At 56.4% G+C, this 6958-nt stretch overlaps 1 long non-coding RNA gene across 1 annotated transcript; it reads right to left on the minus strand.

Moving 5' to 3' along the window:
* Nucleotides 1-4352: 4352 nt before the first annotated feature.
* Nucleotides 4353-5887, minus strand: LOC120973582 (uncharacterized). The gene is made up of 2 exons (XR_005768719.3): nt 4729-5887; nt 4353-4591 (listed from the first exon to the last, which is right to left on the minus strand). It is a non-coding gene; the product is annotated as an uncharacterized lncRNA (long non-coding RNA).
* Nucleotides 5888-6958: the final 1071 nt, after the last annotated feature.

The following is a 6958-nucleotide window of genomic DNA, read 5'->3' on the forward strand; positions in this document are numbered from 1 at the left end:
CTCGCCGGCGGCGGGGTGGTTCGGGCGTGTGGCAGAGGCGGGGCTACGGTGCGAACTGGGGCAAACCGAAGAGCGGGGCGAGGCCTACACGATGCGGCCAAGGCAACGGAGGCACGAACGGGACCAAAAGGTCGTCGTGGCCATGCCGGCGACGAGGCCAGGCGGCGGAGGGTGCGGCCTAACGTGGCGCGGTGGCTATGGCAAGCTAGCGAGCTAATGGAGAGGGGGAGGAGGAGCAAGAGCTCACAGCCGGGCGTAGCCGTTTAGAGCGGGCGCGGGGAAGGCGTGGTGCAGTCGGAACCGACGGCGAACGGCGGCGGGGATCCGACGAGGAAGAAGATGGCGCGGGGTCGATGCAGGGTTCCCGGGGCTCGGGCCCGTGGTCGAGGAGGACGGGCTCGACGCGGTGGAGCTCGTGGACACGTCGGGGAGGAGAACGGGGCTCGGTGGCCGCGGCTATGGCGCAGCCATGGCGACGGCGGCGCTCGGTTGCGGTGGGGAACGAGGTGGAGCTTAGGGGGGAAAGGCGCAGGGGCCGAGAGGGAGAGCGGGTGAGTGGAGGGGAGGGCTCGAGGCGTCGGGGCAGCCTTATCCCCTCCCGGCGTCGGCGCCGGCGAGGTGGTCGAGCGGGGACGTGCCCCTGTTGCGACCCCGGTCGGGGGAACAGGGGGGAGGCGACCCGGGGAGGGGCTGTGGGCTGGTAGTTGGACAGCTGGGCCGGGTGGGCCTGTGAGCTGGGCCGCCTGGTCCAGTGAGGGGGGGTCCTTTTCTTTTCTTTTCTTTTCTTTATTTTTCTTCTTTTTTTTATTTATTTGTAGTTTCTTTTATTTTTTTGTTTTACAATAATTACCACTAGTGCCTAAATTTTTATTTATCAACAAACTACTATGAGATTAATCCTTAACCCATAATAAAATAGTTTTAGCATTTTATAAATTCAATAGGCATTTGTTTAATTGTTTTCACTATTGTTTTAATTGTTTTAGAGCCTTTAAACATTTTGTCAAAGCTTGGTTTCTCCACCATAATTACTTACGATTTATTTGACACAACCCGAACATTTTAGTTTTAATATTCGAAAATATTTTATTGTTTGCTTGATTTTGAATTTTAATTTGAATCGTTTTTGAACTAACTCGAGTTTATCAACAGTAACCGAGGTGACGTGGCACCATTAGCAGAGGTTTACTGTAGCTTGATTATCCGGGCGTCACAGCGCAGCTTGAACAGAGAGAGATCTTCTCTACTTTTAGTCCCCGGCGCTAGGCTCTCAATCAGGCAAGAACTGCCCAGCAGCTCCGCCGCCATTGATCTGGCCCAAGCATGGGAAGGGACACCCTCGATCATCAGGTCGACCTGAACACGCATCAGTCTAGACTTGGCCTGTGCCTGCCTCAACCATGGCTTGATGAAAAGCTTGAAGCCCTGATGCTCCACGGACGGAACCGCCAACGCCCTGTTCCGGAGATCGCGCGAGGCGAACACGATAAGGAAGTCCTCCGGGTGAAACTTGTGAACCGAGAAACGATGACGCGGGATGTTAAGCTGCTCCGAGATGGCGATGGCCGCATCCACACAGGAAACCGGCGGCCGCGGCCCCCCAACATATGCAACCACGGCCAACTGCAGCCTGCGCTCGAGGTCATCCATCCCCTCCGAGCGCGGCAAGATGCAGACCTCCGCCGCCGGGACCGCGGGCGCGTAGGCGGGCACGATGGGAGGGAAGCTGGGCGCAACTGGCAAGGACGGCACCTGCGGTGCGTCCTGCCTAGGCTCCATCAGCAAACCCCCCCATACTGGGCAGCAACGCCGGCAACGGCCCTGTCCTGGCGACCTTGGAGATTACCTCGCGACGAAGTTCATCTGCCGAGATGGGGCTGCGCGGCTTCTTGCACTGGGAGGAGACATGACCAGAAAGACCGCAGCAAATGCACATGGGGTCGTTCGTGCAATCCTGCCGACGGTGACCATCCCCGAAACATCTGAAACAGAGGCCCCAAAGGTCCGGCGGGATCTGACGCCGCTCGGACGAGGTAGGAGAGGCCCGACCATCCTGCGCGCCAGCCCCCTGCTGGCGCCGCAGCGCACGCCGGTGACACCACATCGCCTTGCGAGAAGGCCCTGGCTTGTGCCACCCAGCATCAAGTGTCGGGGCAGCCGGGGCTGCAGGACCAACCACCGCAGCGCCCATCGAGGAGGAGCCCGCCGACCCCGGCGAGCCAGAGAGGCCGAGACCGGACACCACCGGCCTGTCGCGCGGGAAGGCCGATGCGACCGAGGGAGGGCTGCGCGATCTGTCAGACGGCATCGATGAGACCGCGCAAAAAGGGGGGAAGGAGGACGAGGGGCGGGAGATCCGGGGCCCACGTGGCCACCGGCGAGGTCGCGTGGACGCCGTGGCTGGAGTGGCCGCCGGCAGGGGGCGTGGACGTCGGGGCTGGAGTGGCCGACGGCAGGGGCGAGGTGGGAGCGCTAGCAGGGCGCAAGGAGTTGTAATGCTGCTGCTTGACCGCAAGCGTCCAGTCAGTCCGAACATAGTTTGCCATCCAGCACGGTACCTGTCGGTCCATCGACGCGTCCGGCTGTCCGAAATTCCACAAACCAGAGGGCTTTGCGGGATTCCTAACATCCACATGACAAATAAAAAGCCATCACATGCTCTTCTCCTCTCCCCTTCTACGGGATTTGGCGGAATGTTCTTGCTATTTGTCAAAATAAGAATGATTAAGTGATTATCAGCATGCTTCGTTTGGCGAAAGGCTAGCTGCACGCATGTTTTTATGACGTTCATTACTTCCTAAATAATATTCTTTTTTGCGGGTAATCTAGTAATAATACTTATGTATGCATGTTTTGGCGGAAGCCTACCTGCATGTATTAGAGCATCTCCAACGCCGATCCACAAACCTCCTGCAACTGTCCGGACAGCGGAAGCCATCCAACATTGACCTGTATCGGTCATCGGAGCGGTCCGGGCGCGATTTCTCCTGCAAAGCAGAGACAAACGAGCGGGCGGTGTAGGAGTCCGGACACGCGAAACGTCTCTCTCCGCCCCCCCCCCCCCCCCCCCCCGCCCATCCAAAAGGAGGGCCCAGCCCGCGCTTTTGTAGCATCCCGCACAGTTTCCGCGCCAAAATTCCCCACTCTCTTCTTCTACTCTTCGCCCGATTCCTACTCTTTTCTCCCACCCTCTCCTTCCCTCTGCCGCCGACGCATGGAATCATCGAAGAACCTGTCGGAGATGGAGACGTCGGAGGTGCCGGAGGATCCGAGCATCACGCTCGCCCGGAAGATCAGCTCGGAGACACGGCAGAATCGTCGTGTCAAAGCGAAGGCCGCAAAGGAGGAGAACATGAGGAAGCGTCTGGCCGCCGGCGGGCCTGGTGGTGGCGATGGTCATGGTGGACGGGGCGGACGGCGAGGCCGTGGTGGACGCCGCCAGATGGGCGCACCCATAGTACTGACGACGTTGTGGCCCTTACAAGCATCCGTACTACTACGCCGCCAAGCAGCTCGCAAACCCCGCGGGTACGGTTCCTTACATCGTCGTTGTTAACGCGGCGCCGCTCTTATCCGAGTATTCTTCGCCGTCGCTCGTCCGGGCGAGGACGGCCGGCGAAGAGCAGATGGGTGCCCGCACGCTGTTTGCTGCAATGCCGAGAGGGGGGAGCCGACGTACGACAAGGACAGGGAGATGCTCGATATGATCCACGACGGGAGGACCATGATCGAGGAGAGGAAGGCAGTGCTTGAGGAGAAGAAGGCCGCGCTCGAGGAAAAGAGGGTAAAGATTGCCGCCAATGCAGAGGACGCCAAGATGTTGACCTTAAATATCGACTCTTTGAATGCCGACACTAGAGCAATCCGTCCGCTATCAGATGCTGGAACGGCATAAAGATGAGTTGGCCGTGGCGCAAGATGAGGACGCGACGGAGGCAGAGCTGGACGCGGAGGCGGAGTCTGCCTACGCGGCAACGACGACACTTCCTTGATCGGGAAGCATCTTGCTGCGATGGCCGGTCCGGCAGGGCAGAAATGCAAGGATTGTCAGACTGATGTTCTTTTTGATGCGAGCATGTAAAACCTAAGCATATTTGCCTTATATTGGTTGTGATCGGGGATGCAATCTGGCGCGGGTGCGATTTGGCGCGTTGTGTGAATCAATTTATAATTGAATTTGAATTTGCTGGCGGACAGTATACGGCTAGCGTTGAATGGCTGTCTCCCACATCCGTGTTCACATATTTGTCCCCTCTGTTCGTGAACGGATACGGGTGGGTTTTTGCGGGTTGTCGTTGAAGATGCCCTTACTCTGCTAGTAGGAGGCACGTGCAGTGCACGTGGTGTCCTGGTTGAACTGCAAATAAGATATATGTTCCTTCATAAAAAAATCTATCTTTACACGATAGGTACTGCAAAAGCCAGCCACAGAAGATCTTGAATGAGAAAATTTCTAGTCACCATCACGTGATGGGATGCAAGGTGTGCAGGTAGCCGTGCAGTGTCTCGATCCGTCCAGAAAAATCCCGTCCACCTCGTTTTGGCGGGCGACTGGATGGAGCGAATCCCAGTAACTACAGCCGTCGGATCACTGGAGTTTGCAATAATAAACGATAGGGATTCAGTCTATAGAAGAAATCAACGGCTAAGAAGTGCCTCTGCTTAGGATGGATGGCTAATCCCAAGTTTAAAATTTGCTGTACTATAGTAGTAGAGATAATCACGCACCTTCATGTTTGCCTCTTATCCAACTCCATGTTTATATTTGACTGACTGCAGCTATTTGGCGAAAGCTATTGCTATTTCGCAAAAGACCATTGATTAAAACAATGGCGGCTGCTACAAATCATCAGTCGGCTTGCTGGCCGCTCGTTCTGTTTTGGTCTTCTCGCGTTCAACCGTTGGATACGCCAACACATCGGACGGATGCTTTGTCCTCCTTGCCCCGCGACCAAAACAGCAGAGAAATCCCCTTGCAGCTCGCTTCCACCACGGGCACGCGGAAAAGACCCTGACGGCGGTGAGCTCCGGCGAGAGATTCGGCAGAGTCCCCATAGCCTCCCCTGCTACAGCGCAGCTCCAAGACTGCCGCTGCAACACAGCACCAGGAGCCACCGGGATGTTGCTCCGTTGCAATACCGAGCGCCGCAAAAAAACATCAAACGCGGCACGTACGACGCCTCCGGCGGTTTCAGTGCAACTCCGGCGGCGCTCCATTGCAGGCCTGGGGCGGAGCTCCAATGCAACTTCGTCGGCGCGGAAAATGCTCCAATGCAGCACCGATGCGTAGCTCGGCCTCCTCCCTCGCGTGTTGCGCTGCATCACCGGCGACGAGCGGCGCTCGACTGCACTCTGGCCTCCGTGTTGCGTCGCAACACTGGCAGCGAGCAGCCCAACCTCCCATGCGTGCTGCCTTGCACCACCGGCGAGCGCCTGCGCAGCACCGACGACGACGAGCGTCGCATCGCAACGCCTGCAGCACCATCGAGTCGTCGGTCGCAACACCAGACGCCGGCGGGACTGTCGAGTTGTCGGGTCGCAGCACCGGCAGCATCTGAGTCAACGACGAGGCTGCATTGCAGCACTTGCTCTCGTCGACAAAAATCACCTCGTCATGGTGCCGTCGTGTGGACCTTGAGCAGCAGGTGGTGGAGCTTGGGCGCAGGCCATGGCGAACGGGGCTTGGACGGGAGGGCCTTGAGCAGCAGGTGGTAGAGCTTGGGGGCAGGCCATGGCGAACAAGACTTGGACGGGAGACCTTGAGCAGGAGCAGGTGGAGTTTGGGGACAAGCCATGGCAGACGGGACTTGGACGGGAGGACCTTGAGCAGCAGCAGGTGCAGCTTCGGGGCAGGCCATGGAAAAGGGGATTGAGCTCGGTGGATTTTGACTGGTTCTCGCTCGAGATGAAGAGATAAGGCCGGGCAGGTGGGCTGGCCCCACCAGGACGGGTGACAGTCGTAGCGCGCGGTTTAAGCGAGAGAAAGATCGTCCGGTGGAAAATAAACATTCTCCTTTCTAATCTGATAGTAGAGGCGGGCATTTGAGATATAGTGTTAGATGGCCGGCTTCCTTATGGGCATGGCATAAATCAAAATACGTCTTGATATTGCATATTTCTTCTCCAAGCTTAACCCACTAAAACGCAACAGCAACGGAAGGAGAGCACACAAATGACAGGGAAATGGCGCGGCAACAAAGGCGCAAACTGTGCACCGGAGCTCAACAAGCCAGATTTTCTTTTTTGATTTGCTGGAAATTAGGCTAGGTGTTAGAGAGAGAGAGAGAGAGAGAGATAAGAAATGGCCCATGCAACGCGAGAGGAAAAAACTCGCGAAATTTCACTTGACCCGCGTAGACACACTTGGAAAAATCCTGATCGCGCCGTTCCCGTCGCTATCCATTAGCGGCAGGAGGAGTTTGTTGGATATTCTCTCTCCTCAAACAGAAAGTGACGTACGCCCGCAGAATCAAATGTGGCAGAGCCAGACAGCGTTTGCAGGCTCTGTCTAGCACACGAGGAGGCAAAACTAAACCCGCTCTTCTATCCATGGCTACCTTGGGGACGTGCCGTGCCATGCCATAAATATTGTGATACGACTAAGGTGTGTGAGCCGATAAGTTAACCATTTTCACCGCCCACCTTTCTCATCGTGTATCCTGTCTAACCATCACGAACGAAGAGCAATGAGCAGCCTGCAGGCATTTGGTATACCGCCACCGAGCAGACGTCGTCAAGTTCAATATATATCATCAAAGAGGAGGCGATCCGTAGATGACCACGGTGATGCGTCTTGTATTAGAGTGGATGGGACGTTGCATGACTAATTACCAGTTTGGATCCGTGGTTATAAAAAAACATTTAGGGTAGGTCACGAGTTTTTTGGACCCTCGTCGACAAAGTCCAGGATTAATGAAGAGCATGTGTATACTAGTTCCTCCAATGCACCGCTCATTAA

This window comes from Aegilops tauschii, chromosome 2 (genome assembly GCF_002575655.3).
Source record: "Aegilops tauschii subsp. strangulata cultivar AL8/78 chromosome 2, Aet v6.0, whole genome shotgun sequence".
Lineage (NCBI taxonomy): Eukaryota > Viridiplantae > Streptophyta > Magnoliopsida > Poales > Poaceae > Aegilops > Aegilops tauschii.